The sequence below is a fragment of the Rhinatrema bivittatum genome, chromosome 3, assembly GCF_901001135.1.
Source record: "Rhinatrema bivittatum chromosome 3, aRhiBiv1.1, whole genome shotgun sequence".
NCBI lineage: Eukaryota > Metazoa > Chordata > Amphibia > Gymnophiona > Rhinatrematidae > Rhinatrema > Rhinatrema bivittatum.
Genome location: NC_042617.1, coordinates 362,805,542 through 362,826,453, shown reverse-complemented (window position 1 = coordinate 362,826,453; position 20,912 = coordinate 362,805,542). Strand labels below are relative to the sequence as shown.

Genomic DNA, 20,912 nt, shown 5'->3' with positions numbered 1-20,912 from the left:
AGGACCTCCTCCTCCACATGTGGGTGCACCCCATTTCTATCTCCCCCGTCAATAGAAAGGCCGACGCCAACTAGTTGGTGCAGTATGCCATGGGCTTTGAGAAGCAGTATCTCTCTCACCAGTTGGTGGTTGTGGAGTCTGCCTTGAAAAGGTCCTGGCGCTCCTGCACCCAAGCCTCTGCCCCTCCTGGACGTGAGCACAGGGAGCTCGATGCCTTGGGCAGGAAAGCCTTCTGAGGTGCCATGCTGGTGGCCCGCATCGCTGTCTACCAGCTTTATATGACCTAATATAACAGCAGTCTCTGGAATTGGCATTGTCCTGCTGGGTCTCAAAGCGGGAAAGCATGAAGTGCGTTCCACCTACAATGTTTTTGAAACAGTGGCCCACGTAGCAGCAGTGGGAATTGGCACCAGGAAATTGGTATGGTTCAGGGCCTCTGACCTCAGGCCAGAAGTCCAAAATAAGCTAGCTGATCTCCCCTGCACAGGTGAAAATCTCTTTGGAGATAAGGTCCGGTATGCGGTAGCACAACTGGAGGACCATCATGATACCCTTCAACAGCTGTCTGCCAGCGCCTCTGAAGACCCATCCTCAACCGGAAAATCCTCCAGGCCAGGTTCCTGGGAGCCCTTTTACCGGCAGAGGAAATATTATCCCCTGGCCTCCCGGGTTCGTGCCCCTCGCACCGGTTCCAGGAGCCATCCTTGCCAACAGTGAGCACCTAGACCCCACTCAGCCCCCGGCCATGGGCTTTGGACTGGCGGTGAGGGAGCGGAAGTCAGTTGACTGTACCCCTGATATCAGATCCCCTGGTTGGAGGCAGGCTCATAAGCTTCGCCCATCGCTGGGAAGAGATCGCTTCGGGCCGCTGGGTCCTCTCTATCATCAGTCAGAGGTACCATCTAAATTTCAGCTGGCTCCCAGAGACCTGTCCCCCAATTCCATCGTGGGATTCGTCCGCCCAACTGGTCATTCTTCAGACTGAACTCTCCGCCCTCCTTGTAGCAGGTGCAGTGAAACCGGTCCCTCACCATCAGTAGGGCTGAGAGTTCTAGTCAAGGTATTTCCTCATTCTGAAGAGGAATGGTGGTTTGCACCCCATTCTCGACCTTCAGGCATTGAACAAGTTTTCTCGTAGAGAAAAGTTCAAGATGGTCTGTCTGTGCACACAGATCCTACTCCTCAGAGGAGGAGACTGGCTTTGCTCCCTTGATCTCAAAAGAGGCTTATGCGCACATTGCAATTGTCCCAGCCACCAGAAGTATCCCCGCTTCATGGTGGGGAAAGCACATTACCTGTACAAAGTGCTGCCCTTTGGGCTGGCATTGGCCCCCTGCGTTTTTACCAATGCTTAGCAGTGGTAGCCGCCTACCTCAGGATTCGTTCGGTGCATGTGTTTCCCTTCCTGGATGACTGGTTGGTCAAAAGTGACTCCCATTCCGGAGCCTTGCAAGCTCTGTTGCTGATGGTGCAGACGTTACAGACTGTGTGGTTTATTATAAACTTACCCAAAGTTTCATCTCTGCCGTCTCCTCAGCTGGACTTCATAGGTGCCAGGCTGGATATGGCACAGGCGAAAGCTTTTTTGCCCAGAGACCAGGTGATCGCCCTTACCTCGCCGGCTACCCTTGTCCGGAAAACCCCTATGGCTTGCCTCTGCAGGAGGAGAGCCCAATGGACCCTACGGTCCCAGTGGTGACAGGCTTCCCAGGAATTAGAGGCTCCTGTTGCAATTATGGACCCTCCAAGAGTGTTTATCCTGGTGGGAAGATCTTTCCAACCTGGAAAAAGGACTTCCCTTCCAACCCTCTCCGCCTCAGATGATTCTCACCACTGATGCTTCCCCTCAAGCTGGGGAGCCCATGTGAACTACACGTAAGATCTCTAGACTGCCTCCAAAGTCCACTCTCAGATAAACTTCCTGGAGCTTCGAGCAATTCGGTACACTTTGTGGGCATTCAGAGACCAGTTGTCATCCAAAGAGGTGCTAATTGGATGGGCAACCAAGTTGCGATGTGGTATTGTTGGATTCATGGACCCCTTGAGCCGACTTGGACAGATGATGGCGCACTGTGGAGGTTCACAGTGGATGTCAAAGCCGGGAGGCGGAACAGGCAGGAGACTAGGAGGATCTTCACCACTGGAGACCCAAGGTCCCCCCAGGAGGAGCCCATGAGGACCCAGGCCACTTGGACTTACGAGCGGTCTCCTGCGAGTTGGTTTCCCGGTGAAGGAGAAGAAGCTGGAGCCAGGAGGCCAACTGGAACTTCACCACTGGAAGCCCGCGGTCCCCCCGAGAGGAGCTCGTGAGGACCCGAGCCGCTTGGACTTAAGCGAGACCTCCCTGGATGAATGCTGAAGTTAGGAACCAGTAGACGAAAGCCGAAGTCAGAAGCCAGTTGGATGAAAGCCGGGGTCAGAAGCCAGTGGATGGAAGCCGAAGTCAGGAACTGCAACTAGCAAACCTCTGAACCAGAGTGAACCTCGTTGCAAGGCACTGAGACGCTTGTCAAGCCAGTTTAAATACTGGCAACTTCTTACGTCACGTCCTGAGGCAGGGCAGGGTATTCCTGCGCTGGTCCCTTTAAATGGCCGAGCCCCTGTGCACGCGTGCGTCTAGGGGCAGGGCCTGCACCGACGTCGGCGGCGTTTCCCTCGCTGAGGGAATGCCTGCGAATGAAGCCGGGGCCCGACTAGCCTCAGCCATGTTGCCGCTGCCGTGAGACACTCCGGGTGGAGTGGGGGACCGGCCTGCGGACCTCCGAGGGTCGGGCACATAACAGTACCCCCCTTTCTACGCCCCCTTTCCTGGGGGCTTCGGGCTTAGCAGGGTGACATAGATGAAACTGTTGAGAAGAGCTTTATCCAAAATGTTGGAGGCAGGCTCCCGGAATTCTCCTCAGGACCATAACCCTCCAGGAGAGGAGATACTCCCATCGTCTGAGGAGGAAGCGCACATCTAATACCTCTTTACTTGGTAGACAGTGTCCTCCTGAGCCACAGGAGCGGCAGGTTCAGGGATCTTGTTGTGGAAGATGGACAAGACCAACGGCTTGAGCAATGAGATGTGAAAAACGTTATGAACCCTGAGCGTAGAGGGAGGCGGAACTGGTAGGATACAGCACCCACTCGTTCTGTGACTGGGAACGGGCCAATGTACCTCGGAGCCAAGCGCATAGAAGGAACCTGCAGGCGAAGGGTGTTTGGTACTTAACCAAACCTTGTCCCGGGATGGAATGTTGGAGCTGAACGTCACCAGACGGTCCGCATACCTCTTCGCCGTGACTGCCGCATGTTGTAAGTTTCTCCCGAGTAGAGCCCCAGAGATTGTGTAACTGTTGGGCTGTGAGTTGCATGGCTGGTGATGGAAACCGCCAATGGCAAAGAGCAAAGGAGGTCGGAGATGTCTCCCATAGACTACCTGGAAGTGAGACCTGCCGGTGGCCCAAATGCCTTTGGTGGTTATAGGAGAATTCTGGCCCAGGGGAGTAAAGCCACCACAGTCGTCTTGTAGGTCTCCCACGAAGCTCGGAAGAACGTTTTCAAGGTTCGGTTTTGTGCGCTCCGCTTGGCCATTGCCTTGGGGATGAAAGGCGGGTCGTGAAGTTCAATTGGACCCCAAATTTCTTACAGCGTGCTCTCCAATATTTAGAGCCGTGAACTGCGAGCCCCGGTTGGAGGCAATATGGATAGGCAGTCCATGTAGGCGAAAGATTGTTTGAGTGAAAAGACTAGCGAACTTGGCCCGCTGTTGGTAAATTTGGTGAGGGGACAAAGTGGGCCATCTTCGAAAACCTATTCGATCGTGACCCAAATCAACAGTTTTCCTCTTCCAAAGGTGGTAAGTCAAGATGAAGTCGGTTCGACAAATGGGTCTATGGTTCCGGTGGGGATAGGTAAAAGGTTGAAGGAGGCACCACGGGCGACCCAGTCAGCGTCTTTTGTCGAGCGGCACATGTCAGGCAGGAGCTGACCATAGAGACGAACATCTCTCCTGACCTGAGGCCACCAGGAATATTCGGTCAGCAGTTCCAAGGTCCGAGCAATCCCCCAAATGCCCTGCGGTCAACGAGTCATGAGCCCTTGACAACACCCTCCTTGCTGAGGTGAGCCGGCACCGTCTTTACCCATAGGAACCACCTCTGAAGCTGCGAAAAGAACTTTGGCTGAATATAGAGATATCGAGGCGGATTAGGGTTATCCTCCATTTTCCATGTGAGAGGGGCATCGACTAATATTCTTGGAGGCTGGTCTGTACCGAGGAGGAGGAAATTGAAGGCGGCTAAAGAAAAGCGACCATCGAGCTGTTTGAGAATTGGAGGCGTTTGGGGCTCGTGCACAGAATTCTAGGTTTCTTGTGAGTCCTTATAGACAATCCACGGAGTTATGGGCCCGCATCCAGCCACTAGACGCCACTCCTCCAGCTCAAGATTGATGGCAGGAATCTCCTTGTCACCAAGTACTGTAAATTTTTTCCTCTGGAGACAATTTTTCGAGAATAATAGGAACTGGTAGGAGGTTTGCCTTAGTGGATAACATGGTTCAGGACAGCCCCTACCGCAAGATCAGATGCGTCTACCTCTACGATAACTGACGCTGCGGATCTGGATGGTGGAGACAGACATCAAGAAGAAAGCGCCTCCTTCAGCCTCTGGAAGGCATTTATTGCCGTCGGGGACCAGTTTCTTCGCATTGGCACCCTTCCTGAATAAGGCCGTGAGCGGTGCCACCATCCAGGAGTAATGGGGTATGAACTGGCGATAGAAATTAGTGAAGTCCCCAGGAAGCGTTGTAGGGCCTTGACCCATACCAGCTGTGGCCAGTCCCGAATGGCCGCCACTTTATCATGCGCCCATCCATATGGAAGCCCGTGGATGAGACTATATATCCGAGGAAAGGCAAGGATTACTGCTCGAACTGGCACTCTCTAACTTGGCAAAGAGATGATGTCCCTAAGTTTCTGTAGTACTTGCCGCACTTGTAGGCGGTTCATGGACAATCTTTAGAATACACCAACACACTCGTCGAGGTACACTATGACCAAGGTATGCAACATATCCCTCAAGACCTCATTCATGAGGTTTGAAAGACCGCAGGGGCATTGCATAAGCCAAGGGCATGATCAAATATTCGTAGTGCCCGTCTCTGTATTGATGTGGTATTCCATTCATCACCGGGTCAGATTCAATACCAATTGGTACGCACCCCGGATGTCCAGCTTGGTAAAGACCTTAGCTCCTTGCAGCCGGTCTAGTAACTCTGGAATCAGAGGCAAGGGTACCTATCCCGTCATGGATGGCGTTGAGGGCCGCAGTAATTGATGCAGGTCGGAGTGATCCATCCTTCTTGGCCACAAAGAAGAACCCGGCCCAGTGGGGGAATTAGAGGACCAAATGAAGCCTCTTTCCAAATTCTCCTGAATGTACGAAGACATGGCCCGAGTCTCCGTGGAGCGACAAGGGGTAAACTTTGCCCCCTGGGAGCAAAGTGGCCAGGACCAGGTTTATGGAACAGTCAAAGGGCCGGTGTTCCGGGAGAAGTTCAGCTTTCTCCTTAGAGAAGACATCGTCAAAATCTTGGTACTGATGTGAGGGAGTGTCATGGGCGTGGTCAAGAGAGCACACTGGGACGAGAATATCTGTCAGGCAGGAGTCGAAACAAGACGGCCCCAAGATGCAATCTGAAGTGTATCCCAGTGTACACCTGGGGATGTTTCTGCAGCCAGGGCAAGCCCAAGATGACAAAGTGCATGGACTTCTCCAGTAAAAGAAAGAGATTGTTTCCACATGTAGGAGGCCAGTGCGAAGAATCAAGGGCTTGTGGCAGGTAGAAATATTCCCCGGAGGAGAGTACAGTGAACGGAAGATACCTGGATAGAGGAATTCGGGTTGGGCCCCAGTCTGCAACTGCTGGACGAGGTCTTCGAGGATGAAATCCCCTCCTGCTCCAGAGTCGACCAAAGCCAGCGTATCAAATGTACCCCCGGGGTAGACGAGGGTAACCGATACAGTGCATGAGGAGGCGGAACTTGTATTACCTAGGGTCAGCTCCCTAATGATCCCTAGGTTCTGGCATTTCCCGGCCGCTCACCACATCGAGCTAGGAAGTGCCCCTTGCCGCTGCAATATAGGCACAGGCCCTGAGTGCGGCACCGTCTTCTCTCTTCCTGCGAAATCAGAACTCGACCCAATTGCATAGGCTCAATGCCTTGGTCTCCGGGAGAGGCAGAGGAAGAGAGTACCGGTCGGGAAATGTAGACCCTGAGTTACCGGGTTTTACACTGGACTTCCCTTCACGAAAGCGGCGTTGGATTCGGCAGTCAACCTGCCAAGCCAGATCAATCAGGCTATTCAGGTCATCTGGAAAGTCCCTCACCGCTACCTCATCTTGGAGTCTTGAAGAGATACCTTCCAAGAATATGCCATGGAGGCTGTCGTCCCTCCAGTCTAGCTCAGCTGCCAGGGTACGGAATTCCACCACATACTCAGCAAGAGACCGATTGCCTTGGCGTAGCTCAGAGGCGGCAGTGGGTCTACGAGAAGGCTCGTCAAAGATATGTCAAAAGGCCGAGACTAACTGTTCCAGATTCCCAAGTAGGGGGTCTTTAGGCTCCCATAGCGGAGAGGCCCAGGCCAGGGGTTTCCCGTCCAGTAAAGAGATAATATAGCTGGTTTTGATCTGATCCGTAGAGAACTGGGAGGGCAACAGATTGAATCGGATATAGCACTGATTGAGGAATCCGCGGCAGTACTTCGCTTCCCCCGCGTACCATGAAGGTGCCGGGAGCTGTGTGGGCACTGCCGGTCCGGGGTCGGCCGCGGCAGCTGGCGCAGGAGGTACCAGTGCAGGTGTTCCATCAATCCGATTGGCCAGTCTCTGTACGGTCACCATCAGAGCGTCAAGACAGACTTGCTGTTGCTGCAGACGCTGGGCAATTCCGGAGATGGCTTTTAAGCCTGCCACATCCGCCGGATCCATGGCCTTGAAAACTGTTGGATTCGTGGACCCTTGAGCCGACTTGGACAGATAATGGCGCACTGTGGAGGGTACACAGTGGATATCAAAGCCAGGAAGCGGCACAGGCAGGAGACTAGGAGGATCTTCACCATTGGAGACCCGAGGTCCCCCCAGGAGGAGCCTGTGAGGACCCGGGCCACTTGGACTTACGAGCGGTCTCCTGCGAGTTGGTTTCCCGATGAAGGAGAAGAAGCTGGAGCCAGGAGACAAACTGGAACTTCACCACTGGAAGCCCGCGGTCCCCCCGAGAGGAGCTCGTGAGGACCCGAGCCGTTTGGACCTAGGCGAGACCTCCTGGATGAATGCCGAAGTTAGGAACCAGTAGACGAAAGCTGGAGTCAGAAGCCAGTAGACGAAAGCCGAAGTCAGAAGCCAGTGGACGAAAGCCGGGGTCAGAAGCCAGTGGACGGAAGCCGGGGTCAGAAGCCAGTGGACGGAAGCCAAAGTCAGGAACAGCAACTAGCAACTCTGAACCAGAGTGAACCTCGTTGCAAGGCAATGAGACGCTTGTCAAGCCAGTTTAAATACTGGCAGTGTCTTATGTCACGTCCTGAGGCAGGGCAGGGTATTCCTGCGCTGTCCCTTTAAATGGCCGAGCCCCCGCGCACAGCGTGCGTCTAGGAGTGGGGCCTGCACCGACGTCGGCTCTCCCTCGCTGAGGGAACACCGCGAAGGAGGCCGCAGGCCCGACTAGGCCTCAGCCATACTGCCGCTGCCACGAGATGCCCCGGGGTGAGTGGGGGCCCGCGTGCGCAGGGGCTTGGCCATTTAAAGGGACCAGCGCGGGAATACCCTGCCCTGCCTCAGCACATGTCGTAAGAGACCTGCCTGTCGGGCAGAGACCTGCCTGTCGGGCCATCTCAACTTGCTAGCGGATCGCTTAAGCCCCTCCTTCCAGCCACACGAGTGGTCCCTCAACCTGGAGGTAATGGACAAGCTATTTTGCCAGTGGGGTACACCAGATGTGCATCTCTTTGCCTCCCCGTACAACCTCAAGGTGAGCAGGTTCTGCTCCCTGGTATTGGGGGTCAGCACCCAACCTGCAATGACTTCTCCCTCCACTGGGGTAGGGGCCTGCTGTATGCCTACCCCCCTCTGCCGCTCCTCTTGAAGACTCTGCTGCAGCTTCAGCAGGACAGGGGGACCATGATACTTGTGGCATCTTCTTGGCCCCGACAGGTCTGGTTCTCGCTTCTGCATGACCTTTCGTTGCAGACACCCATCCAGCTGGGGATGGCACCCGATCTCATCTCGCAAAATCAGGGCACTCTGTGCCATCCAAACTCTGAGCACTGGCCCTTATGGCTTGAACGTTGAGCACGTAGTTCTCCAGCCTTTGGAGCTCTCAGACTGTGTCTCCCAGGTCCTGGTGGCTCGTGACAACCCTCCTCCAGGAAATCCTACAACTTGAAGTGGAAAAGATTTCCATCTGGAGTGCAGGTTCATGACTTAGATCCTCTCTCAGGCCCCCTCCCCCGGCTGTTGGACTACTGTGGCTCTATCCGAGTTGGACTTCAGACTAGCTCAGTCAGGATGCACCTCAGTGCTATCAGCGCATACCATCGAAGAATCACTGGTACGCCCATTTCAGGCCAACCTTTAGTGGGCCTGCTGCAGCTGAAGTCCCCTCTTTGTCTTCCAGTTGCATCTTGGAACCTCAATGTTGCCTGGCGCGGGCTCATGCATCCTCCTTTTGAGCCGCTGCAATCCTGTGACCTGAAGTTCCTCACCTGGAAAGTCATATTCTGTGGCAATTATTTCGGCTTGTAGGGGTCAGTGAGCTTCAGACTCTGGTTACGTATGCATCATACATGAACATAAGAACATATGAAATTGCCATGCTGTGTCAGACCAAGGGTCCATCAAGCCCAGCATCCTGTTTCCAAGAGACCAAAAACCAGGCCACAGAACTGGCAATTACCCAAACACTAAGAAGATCCCATGCTACTGATGCAATTAATAGCAGTGGCTATTCCCTAAGTAAAATTGATTAATAGCCATTAATGGATCATGAAGTTCTTTCATGATCGTGTGGTCTTGAGTACTCATCCGAAGTTTCTACCTAAAGTTGTATCTGATTTTATATCAGTCAGTCCATCATTTTACCCACCTTCTTCCCGAGGCCTCAATTCCCACCCGGGGGAACGGGCTGTTCATACCCTGGACTTAAAAGGGCCTTGGCTTCTACCTGGATTGCACCTGCCGGCCACAGACAATCCATCCAGCTCTTCATGTCCCTTTGAATCCAACAGCTGGGAGTGGCGGTGGGTAAACAGACCTTGTTGAACTGGCTGACTGCATCGCCTTCTGCTATGTGCAGGCAGGCCTTCCGTTGGTCGTCAGAGTAAGGCTCACTCTGTGTGGGCTATGGCGACGTCGGTGGTGCATTTAACATGCAGTCCCCATCGTCAAAATCTGGTGGGCCGCAAGCTGGAGTTCTCTTCAAACATTTGCGGCTCACTATGATGGTTCTCAACCTTTACCCCATTGAGCTTCCTCTAATGGTTTCATAAGAACTCCAAGCTTCCCCCCAAATTATGTTTACAAGATGTAAGACTTGACTTGTTGCAACAACCCTAATTAATTAATCAATCTTACCAACTGAAAAGTACAATTTATATGAATGTAGAAACCTTTGACTCCTTTTTTCTTTGGCAATGCTGCATCAAGTTACTTTTCTGTCTGTCTCCTTTCTCTTTTGGCAGCTGTGGGCCAGGTGGTTTTTCTCCTCTCTGGTTCTTCTTTTCTTTGTGGAAGGGGGCCAAGTATCTAAGCTCCAGCTCCTCACTCTGGAGTTAGAAAGCCCAGCTAGGTCAGTTTCTCTCTTTTCATGTACCAGGAAGGGATGGGGTGGAGGCAAATGGGTCCCACTCATACTCTGTTATAGACCTCAGGCAGGAAAGAAACAGCCTCTCTCACCACTGAACTGGCAGAGAGAAGGTGCATCATATGCTGCTTTCTGCTGTGCTGGTGCCAGATCAGATCTAATATCTCTCCACTGCTCAGTGGAGACATAAACATACAAATATCCCACGTTAGAGATCTTGGAGTCATAATTGATAGTCACTTGAACCTAAAGCAATTTATAAAACACACTACAAAGGAGTGCTTCTACAAGCTACAAGTACTCAAAAAACTCAAACCGCTCCTATTCCATTACGATTTCAGATCTGTCCTCCAAGCCATTCTGTTTTCCAAGATCGACTACTGCAATTCCATCTTGCAAGGTCTCCCAGCTTCTACTATAAAATCCCTTCAGTTGCTCCAAAATGCAGCGGTGAGAATTTTGACAAATACCAATCGGAGAGTGCATATCTCTCCCATTCTAAAAGATCTTCACTGGCTCCCAGTAAACTTCAGGATTCTCCATAAATCACTGACAATTATCCACAAAAATATTCACCATCAGACCCCTCTTGATCTGCTACACCCTCTCAAATTGCACTCGACGGCCAGACCCTTAAGGGATGCCTACAAGGGATCCTTACATGTTCCTCCAATCAAAATTGTACACCACTCAAACATCAGAGACAGGACATTCTCTATCACAGGTCCCTCCATCTGGAACGGCCATGCCTCCGGACCTCAGGCAGGAAACTTGTCTACTAACTTTCAAAAAGAAACTAAAGACATGGCTGTTCTGCTGAGCCTTCCCCGCCACTAGCCCAACAGCCTGACTTAGAATTGTTCCATCACTTATGTAAATAAACACGCTAAGTTATTTATTTATTTATTTATTTAAGGTTTTTCTCACAAGTTTTCATGAGGTCGGCTCCTTGCCTCCCTCCCATACTCTATTGTATATAGTACTTTATCTTCGTTCCCCTCTCTTTATTTCCTACTCCCAGTTAAGGCATCCTTGTTATAATGTAACTTTATGCTCCTTTAAATTGTCTCTTGTTGATTGGTTGGTTATAGTTACTGCTTAGTTCGATGTAAACTGAGTTGATTTGATTTGTATCAAGAAAGTCGGTATATAAAAGCCTTTAATAAATAAATAAATAAATAAATAATAGCTATATTGGTACCGGAGATAACTGGACTCATTGCAGGTTACAATAACTTTTTTTGGAGCACTGTAATTGAGCAGTGTGACATCATCTGCAATGCTGCATGGGGGGCTAGGTTTGCTAACCACCCTCCTGCCCTCATTCATTGCTTTTACATAAAAACATGATGGCAGAAAAAGGCCATATGGCCTATCTAGTCTGCCCATCCACACTAACCATTTAGCTACACAACCTCTCGCACTCCCACAGAGAGCCTCTGTGTTTATCCCATGCTTTCTTGAATTTAGATGACACTGCCTTGTCTCCACCATCTCTGCAGGGAGGTAGTTTCACTACCCTCTCTATGAAGAAATGTTTCTATAGATTATTCCTGAGTCTGCCCCCTTTCACCCTCATCCTACGACCCCTAGTTCTAGAGCCTTCTTCCTTTGAAACAGACCCACTTTCTGTGCATGGAAACCTTGGCGATATCTAAATGTCTATCATAACTCCCCTATCCTGCCTTTCCTCTAGGATATACATGTTTAGATCTTTAAGCCTGCCCCCATATGATTCAGAACAAAAAAACATTAATCATTTTAGTAGCCATCCTCAGAATGGTCAGGGCTTATTGTCTCCACAAAAGGCTTGATCCTTTTGACACAGACATGCACCAAATAAACCTCTTGAAGCTGTGTGTTATTCAGTATACAATGGAAGCATTCTTCTTCATCCTACAAGGGTTGTGAGTTTTGATCCAAACAGACAATCAAGTAGCAATGTTATATATAAACAAAAAGGGATGCACAGGGTCCTGTATCCTCTGTTAAGAATCTCAAAAAACCTGGAACTTGGCCATCAGACAGAAGACCTTTGTTGCGTTTGGCAGTCTGTTGGTCAGCCCTGTGAACCGCTATATTTATCTCCAGCCCCAAGCTGCCATCTGGAACCCTGACATCAGGGAAGGCCTCCCGGATAGACATGCAGCAGACTGCCATGCCTGAGCGGGCCCAACGCAACACAAGAAAGGACGCCAATGGCCTCAAACGTGGTTGTCCTTAGGTGCTCGTGCACCTGATCTGCCCTGATTTAAAGGGCCCATGGCGGGAAATCCACTGCGGCGCCCACAGATGATGTCAGAAGCCTTGGCCTATATAAGGCCCATTTCCCTTGCAGCCCTCACCTCTGCAACATGTCTCCTACCCTGTGTGGTGTAAGTTGCCTCAACATTTTTCCTGCATTCCTAGTCTTCATTGTCTTCAGTTCCTGGTCTTTGTTGTCTACAATCCCTGGTCGTAGTCTTGGGCTTCTGTTCTTGTGACCTTCGTTTCATCCAACAGTTCCTTTTGTCAGTCTTCAGTTCTTCAGTGTTTCTTGCCTCTTGTGTTGTTCCTTGTTCTCCTGTATGTTTTTCCACCCTGCTTCCCTTGGATCTTTGGTTTGGATCCCGGCTCGCTCCCCGACATCTCTTGATTTCTGCCTGCCACTGACTACTGCCTGACTGCTGAAACTTCCTTGAATGTTACCTGTCCTGATCCATGGCCTGCCCTTGATTTTGTTTGCTCATCTTTATCTCACCTATGGATCTTCTGGTCATCAGCAGAGGCCCCCACCTAAGACATGCTAACCCCGGCACCTGAGGGCTCAACCTAAGAGGAACGTGGGCTGGTGTAAGCGAAGCTCCAGCTGGGTCTCTCCCTCATCTGACTCCACCAGCCTATGATGGGGTCCTGCAGGGCTCCACCCTGCAGGTTATGTCAACTCCACCTCGGTTCAAGTGTCCATGCCTTCAACAACCTTCCTGCAAATAGGGTTGCCAGCTGGCTCCAGATTTTCAGGACAGGTTGATACAGTCCTGATTTTGCCCACTGTATGCAGGGACTTGTAGTCTTATGTTTCTTAGGGACTGCAATAGAGAAATAAACTACAAGTCCAGGCTGGATCAACCTGTCTTGAAAATTTGGAGCCAGTTGGCAACCCTATTTGCAAGAAACCTACCTTCCTGGAATTGTCTCAACAGGACTTTCCATCCACACAAGTAGTTGATGAACCAGGGGATTGCGAACAGACTGTTCAGTCTGTGGAGTTGCCCAACCATGGACCTTTTTGCAACAGAATGGAGCAAAATGTTTGGAGCTTTCTAGCAAGCAAGTTCAGATCTGCTCTTGGCGCTTTCCTGTTGAAATGGGATGCATATCTACAGTACGTGTTTCCACCACTTCAGTTAATTGTCAAGGATGGTCTAGAAAGTGCTCAAGAACTGAATCAGATTTGTTCTTATTGCTCTAGCCTGCCCAGATAAGTATGGTTCTCATATCTTGTTGGCTGTCAATTCTCCCTCCCATTCCTCTGGGAGTTGACTCATCACTGCTTACGCAGAAAGAGGATCATCTACATCACCTGAACCTTCTCTCCCTCAAAGTGACAGCATGGAATTTGAGTGCTTCGTAATTTCCTCTTTGGTGCTGTCAAAGAAAGTGAAGGACATTGTGATTTCAGCCAGGAAGCCATCCACAAGAAGATAGTATGATTTCAGGTGGAAGAGGTTTGCATCCTGGTGCCCTTCAGCCTCTCTGGGCACTTTTACGTGTAATCCCAGGGATCTGATTCAATAGTCAATCTCCCTTTCTTCATTGGGCCTGATAAAGATACACCTTAGCACCATTGCCATTTATCTCCAGGTGGAGGGGAAACCCATTTCCCTTCATTCCTTGGTATCAAGGTTTATGGAGTGGCCTGTGGCATATAAGACCTCCAGTTTCAAAACCTTCTAGATTGTGTGATGTCAAGGTCATCTTAAAACAGCTAATTAAATCACCCTTTGAACCATCAGAGTTGATTTCTTTGAAGATTCTCACATAGAAGGTAGTGGTTTTTGTCACCATCATTCTGGGCTAGAAAAGATAATGAAATTCAGTCCTTGGTTTCATACTCACCTTATCTGCAGTTCTTCCACAATAAAGTGAAGCTCCACACTTACCCAAAATTTTTGTTGAAAGTAGTTTTTGCTTTTCACTTAAATCAGGCTATTGTTTTCCTATGTTCTTCCTGAGGCTGCATGCAAATAAAAGAAAAAAAAAGACTGTTCACATGCTGGACTACAAAAGGGCCCTAGACTGTTACCTAAAAGGAACACAACCACATCTTCTCAGCTGTTTATATCTTATGATCAAAAAAACTAGGAGTAGCAATTTCTAAATGTACTCTAATTGGTTGGCAGACTACATTGCACATTATCATTCACAGGCTGATTTCCAAATTGAGAACTCCATTAAGGATCATCAAGTAAGAGCCATGGCTGCTTCAGTTGTGTTGGGAATGTGGACCCTTGAACCGAGATGAGGTTGGCGCTACCACCAGGAGTGAACCCCTGTTGGTCCTCGTCATCGGGAGGTGGGACAGGCAGAGAAGAACCTACTAGAGCTTCACCTATACCAGCCCTCGTTCCCTGCAGGTTGAGCCCTTGGGTACCAGGGCCGGCAGGACTTAGGCAGGGGTCTCTCAAGGCGTGGAACCAGAGGGAGAGGCTGAAGCGGCATTGGGCAGGCAGAAGTCGAGGCAGGTAGCAGACAAGTGGAACCAGGAACAGGCCAGAGGTCAGGACGGGCAGCGAACAAGCGGAAATGGAGAAACAGGCTGGAGGACAGGGCAGGTGAAGGTCAAGCAGAGTCAGGTTACCAAACAGAGCTCAGGCAGGCGGAGGTCAAGCAGAGTCAGGCAGGCAGGGTCAGTACCAGAAGATCAATCTGAAAGGACAAGGCGCAGGAAGGCTGGAATCGGGAATAGGAAGCAAAGCTGGAGCTGGATCAGGAATTAGGAACAGGGAGCAAGGCAGGAACACTGGATCAGGCAGGAAGGAATCAGGAACACAGAACTCACACACAAGACTGAGCTGGACCCACTGTTGAGGCAGAGTGCTAGTGGCAGGGCAGGGTATATATATCCACCCTGCCTGTCGTCATCTTTGTGGGCCACGGGGAACTTTCCCACCGCGTGCCCTTTAAATTTACCGCAGTGGAGCAAGTGCCTAGGGGGCCGGACGTGGAGCTCAGCGTGATAGCGTGCAGGAAGGCCGTGAGAGCAGGCCGCTGTAATGGCAGTCGGCCGCGAGGAGTGGCGACAGAGGGGAGCTGGAGTGGGTCGCCTGCCTGCGGAGGTAAGGGGACCCGGCCGCGGCCTTACATGGTCAGGGATCCTAACAATACCCCCTCCTTTACGCCCCCTTCTAGAAGGTCCAGGTTTTCCGGGATGGGTAGAATGGAACTGCTGGAGAAGTGTCTTGCGAGTATATTGTAGGTGGGTTCCCAAGTATTCTTATCGGGCCCGAACCCCTCCCAGGCAATTAAGTATCCCCACCTTTTGTGATGGCATCTTACATCCAGGACCTCCTTCACCTGGTTTATCTGCTCCTCTTCGGCTGACATGTCGTGTGGTTCGGGTGGTTTTCGCTGTTGACAGGACAAGACTAGTGGTTTCAAGAGGGATACGTGGAACGTATTGTGTATCTTCAGGGAAGGAGGTTGTCTCAGATGATTTGTGACTGGTCCAATTCGCTTGGTGATTGAGAAGGGACCAATGTACCTGGGAGCCAGTCTCACTGAGGGTACCCGGAGACAGATGTTTATTGTCCCCTTTCTTAGCTTCTTCAGCTGCTCGATGAAGTTTATTCTGAGTGCTGGCCCAGAGAGAATGCAGTTGTTGCACGGTGAGTTGAGCCACGGAAAGAGGGCACTGAGAGAGGGAGTGGGAAGCGGCGGGTCTGGTTGTTGGCCATAGACTACCTGGAAGGGCGAAGAGCCAGTTGCAGAGTGAGTACGAGAGTTGTGTGAAAACTCTGCCCAGGGGAGCAGGGATGCCCAGTCGTCTTGTCTACTGTTTTCAAAGGAGCAGAGAAAGGTCTTCAAGGTTCGATTGGTGTGCTCAGCTGTCCATTGCCCTGCGGATGGTATGCAGAGGTGAAGTCGAGTTGGACCCCGATATTTTTACATAGCGATCGCCAATAGTTCGCCATGAACTGAGCTCCACGATTGGAAGCTATGTGCTGCAGCAGCCCATGAAGGCGAAAGATGTGCTGTGTAAAAAGCTGGGCCAGTTCTGGAGCTGAAGGGAGCTTGGGAAGAGTGGTGTGTTATGGTTTGAGGTGTTTGAGTGGATTCTTGGGCACTGCGGTGATGGTTACGCCCACGGGGAGGAGCCCCGTGAGGAACCGCAGTGCTAGGCTGGACTCGAGACACACAAACACAGAGATTTGTCTTTTATTATACAGCTGGATGATACCACCAGATGTGGCAGTAGTGAGGTGATCCAGTGGTAGCAGTCCAGGGATCCTCGGCAGAGGAGGCCTGTCTCTCAATGATAGATGTTAGCAGCACATGGTAGTATAGGGAGTTCTGGTTGCAGGTTCCCAGGGCTGAGCTGTAGATGAGACTGTCTGACAAAGGTTAGATTACTCACTAAGCTGGTAGCTGTATAGGTGTAGATCCCAGCAGGCAGAAGTAGTTGGATTCAGGCACCCAGGCAGGGAGAGCAGGGAGAGCAGGCCCTCGAGGAGCGAGTACCTGGTCCCAGATAGGCACCTGAAAGAAAGCAAAGAGCCCCCGAGGAGCAGGTACCCAGGTTAGATGAAATACCCCGAAGGGCAGAGAGAGCTTCCAGCGGCAGCACAGAAGCGGCAGAGTAGCTTAGAACCGGAGGCAAATCCAATCATTGCTAACTCGAATTGTTAGCAAATGAAGGTAGGCTAAATACCCGGATGGCGTGACTTCACTCGAGGGGAACTCCCCCGAGGTTCCCGCCATGACGTGGATAAAGACATGGGTGGTGTGTGCGCGCGCACCTTAGGAGGCCCTCAGGAGAAACATGGCAGATAACTTTGCCATAGCCTTTTCCGGGACGCCAGAGAGAGCGGCAAACAGATGCGGCGGTGGCTATCTTCCAAAGGCTGGCAAGGAGAGCAGAAGGAAAGGTGAGGCACAGAGGTCAAAAGCCATCTGAGACCGATGGACGCAATATGGTGAAGTGGGCCATCTTCAAGAACCTATCGGCAACTACCCAGATGATGTGGTGATCACTTGACGGGGGCAGGTCTACCACGAAGTCCATCGAGAGATGGGTCCATGGCTCTTTAGGCAAGGGTAAGGGTTGCAGGAGGCCCCAAGGACATCCAGGCAAAGGCGTATGTTGGGCAGGAGTTAACCTAGGCCCTGGCATCTTGTTCCATCTGCGGCCACCAGTAGTGCCGCCGTAGTAAGTCCAGTGTATGCGCTCTTCCAGGATGCCCAGTGGTGAGTGAATCGTGAGCCCAGGCTAGGACTTTGTTTGAGGCGGAGAGGCACCACTGTTTTTCCCAGTGGAACAGTCTGGATGGGGATCAGGAGGACCTTTGCGGAGTCGATGATGTACTGGGAGGCGTTGGGGTGACGTCTGTCTCAAAGGCCCTGGACAGGGCATTGGATCGGGCATTCTTGGAGGCCAGCCTATAAATTTGAACTGGCTGAAGAATAGCGACCAGCAGGCCTGGCAGGGATTTAACTGTTGGGCGCAGCTGAGGTATTCTAAGTTCTTGTGGTCCGTAAAGACCGTGATAGGGTGCTGTGCTCCTTCAAGCCATTGTCACCATTCCTCTAATATTATAGAATTACACACAATATACCCGTATTCTCACATTAAATACATTAAATATTTTATTCCATATATTTATTAAAAAACATACATAAAACACACCCTAAATTTTCATACACCCACTCATTCATTCATTCAACTAGACATCATATTGTGAACACACTTTAAAAATTCTCCTTAACACCATACACATAAATGTACTACCTTACAATGGAAATTAATACAATGTAAACATATCCCTTGAATTACAATGTTTCACCTTATTTTTCACATCGATGGAATTTTTTATACCCTATTTACCATCAATTCAATTGTTGTCCCCTAAACATATAATTACAAATTCTCTTTATTACATCATAGAAAACCTTTTCTTTCAAGTCTTCTTAATTCTTTTGTCATCCCTTTCGATAACTGTCCCTTCTTGGCATCAACCCTGATGGCATCAACCCTTCGATAACTGTCCCTTCTTGGCATCAACCCTGATGCCAAGAAGGGACAGTTATCGAAAGGGATGACAAAAGAATTAAGAAGACTTGAAAGAAAAGGTTTTCTATGATGTAATAAAGAGAATTTGTAATTATGTGTTTAGGGGACAACAATTGAATTGATGGTAAATAGGGTATAAAAAATTCCATCGATGTGAAAAATAAGGTGAAACATTGTAATTCAAGGGATATGTTTACATTGTATTAATTTCCATTGTAAGGTAGTACATTTATGTGTATGGTGTTAAGGAGAATTTTTAAAGTGTGTTCACAATATGATGTCTAGTTGAATGAATGAGTGGGTGTATGAAAATTTAGGGTGTGTTTTATGTATGTTTTTTAATAAATATATGGAATAAAATATTTAATGTATTTAATGTGAGAATACAGGTATATTGTGTGTAATTCTATAATATAGAATACCTGTATTGAACCCAGTGCAGGGAGATATAGCATTCCTCTAATGTCATCTTGATGGCAAGAAGCTCTTTATCCCTGTAATTCCTTTCAGCTGGGGTGAATTTTCGTGAGAAGTACGAGCAAGGCAAGAGGGTGCCCTTCTCTGAGTGCTGGTTTAATATGGCTCCCACAGCCATGTTGGAGGCATCCCCCTCCTCCACGAATGGGCGCGAGGGTCCAGATGTTGGAGACAAGTATCCTGTAGGAAGGCACTCTTCAATTTGTTGGCCTTGGGCGGCCATTGTTTGGGGTTAGCTCCTTTCTTAGTAAGTGCTGTGAGGGACTCCACCAGATAGGAGTACTGTGGAATAAAGTGCCGTTAAAAGTTGGCGAACCCCAAGAAGCGTTGTAAGGCCCAGAGCCCAGAAGGTCGAGGCCAATCTTGAATGCTGGAGACCTTCTCCGGATCCATATGGAACCCCGTGGTTGAGACAATAAAACCCAAGAAGGGAAGGGACTCCTGTTCGAACCGGCACTTCTCCAGTTTGGGAAACAACTTGTGTTCTCGCAGATGTTGAAGTTCACGCCTGACCTCTTGGCGATGGGACGACTAGTCCTTGAAATATATTAGCACGTCATCCAGATTAACGATGATGCTGGAGTGAAGCATGTCTCGAAAGACCTTGTTCATGAGGTTTTGGAAAACCACTGGGGCATTGCACAGGCCAAAACATATACTCATAGTGGTCGTCTCGGGTGTTGAAGGTGGTCTTCCACTCATCGCCGGGCTTGATGCACATGAGGTTGTAGGCCCCTCAGAGGTCCAACTTTGTGAACACTTTAGCCCCCTGCAGGCAGTCTAGCAATTCTGGGATAAGTGGAAGCGGACACCTATCTATCCTGGTGATGACGTTTAGTCCTCGGTAGTCAATACAGGGCCTGAGGGTACTGTCCTTCTTAGCCATGAAGAAGTCGGCGCCAGCTGGCAAGGAGGAAGGGCGGATGAACCCCCTGTTGAGGTTTTCCTGGATATACTTGGATATGGTTTCGGTCTCCAGTAGCGACAGGGGATATACTCGTCCTCGTGGAGGCATGGAGTCCAGAAGGAGGTCAATGGCACAGTCAAATATACAATGCTCAGGAAGTGTCTCAGCTTTCTCTTTAGAGAAAACTTCTGAAATCAGCGTATTTTATTTATTTGTCAAGTTTTATATACCGTCATTCGGTTTCGCCATCACAACGGTTTACATGTTTCGACTGATAAAGAAATACAAGTTTGGTTCCTATAGAAAGGTTATTATAGGTACATAAAGGAGTCATAGGTACAATTCAATGTCATAGATGTTATTGGACATAAGCATGATAGTGACATATGTTGGTGAACAGGAGAAGGCAGTGTGGTACATGTTCTGGTTGTGAGAAGACGCTGTTGGTTTTGGATTATCATAGGGTTGTGAGTGGTTTTGCATTATCAAGGGATGTGACTTAAAACTGTGAACGACTTCAAAGGGGCGTGGGATAAACACTGTGGATCCATCAAGTCTAGAGGGCGTGAATAAAGTGGAGACATTCAAACACTGCACGGAGCGGCAGTAGCCACAGCGGCATTCAAACACTGCACGGAGCGGCAGTAGCCACAGAGGCATTCACGGAGCGGGATGCCAGTGGCCAGTAGTTGGTGTTCCACCTTCACGGAGTGGAAGGATGGAGGGCTGCTATTTCCAAAAAAAAAATAAAAAAAAATAAAAACAAGGGTGGGTAAGAGTATGGGGCAAGGGTGTGGCCTGCTTGTTGCAGCGGTTGCTACCCCCAATTGAGCTGGATGTCACTTGGATGCAGATTCAAAGCTGCTCTCTAAATTGGGTGGAGGGGAATTAAGGCTGGAGGGTACTGGAAGCCAATAGTAACAGGTGGGAGAGAGAAAAAGGGAAAAAAAATGGATAAAGTGCGTAGCTTGCTGGGCAGACTTGATGGGCCATTTGGTCTTCTTCTGCCGTCATTTCTATGTTTCTATGTTTCTATATAGGGTTGTGAGAGGTAAAATATAGAATTGTATATATAGTATTGCGAAGACAGGGCGAGTGGTGTGATAACCAGAAGATGTTTGGGGTGAAGCATGTCGTGGAGGCAGGAGGCATGGCAATAGGTTCCCCAGGAGGCCAGTTGTAAGGTCCCCCAGTCAATGTGGGGGGAGTGCTTCTGGAGGCAGGGAAGGCCCAAGACCACTGGATGTATGGCCTTCTCCTGGACGAAGAAGGAGATCTCCTCCTCATGGAGTATCCCAGTGCCTAGCTTCATGGGGGTGGTCACATGGGTAATCCGACCCAGCAGGGGATCCCCACGGATGGAGGAAATCACCAGGGGTGGTGTTCTGGGTACTACGGAGAGGCCCAACTGACTG

The 20,912-nt window shown here is 50.0% G+C and overlaps 1 protein-coding gene across 1 annotated transcript in view; it reads left to right on the top strand.

Annotated features, from left to right (window-relative positions):
* CFAP206 (cilia and flagella associated protein 206) overlaps positions 1–20,912 on the top strand; it is a 236,876-nt gene that overhangs the window by 67,489 nt on the left and 148,475 nt on the right. The gene's annotated exons all lie outside the window — the stretch shown is intronic.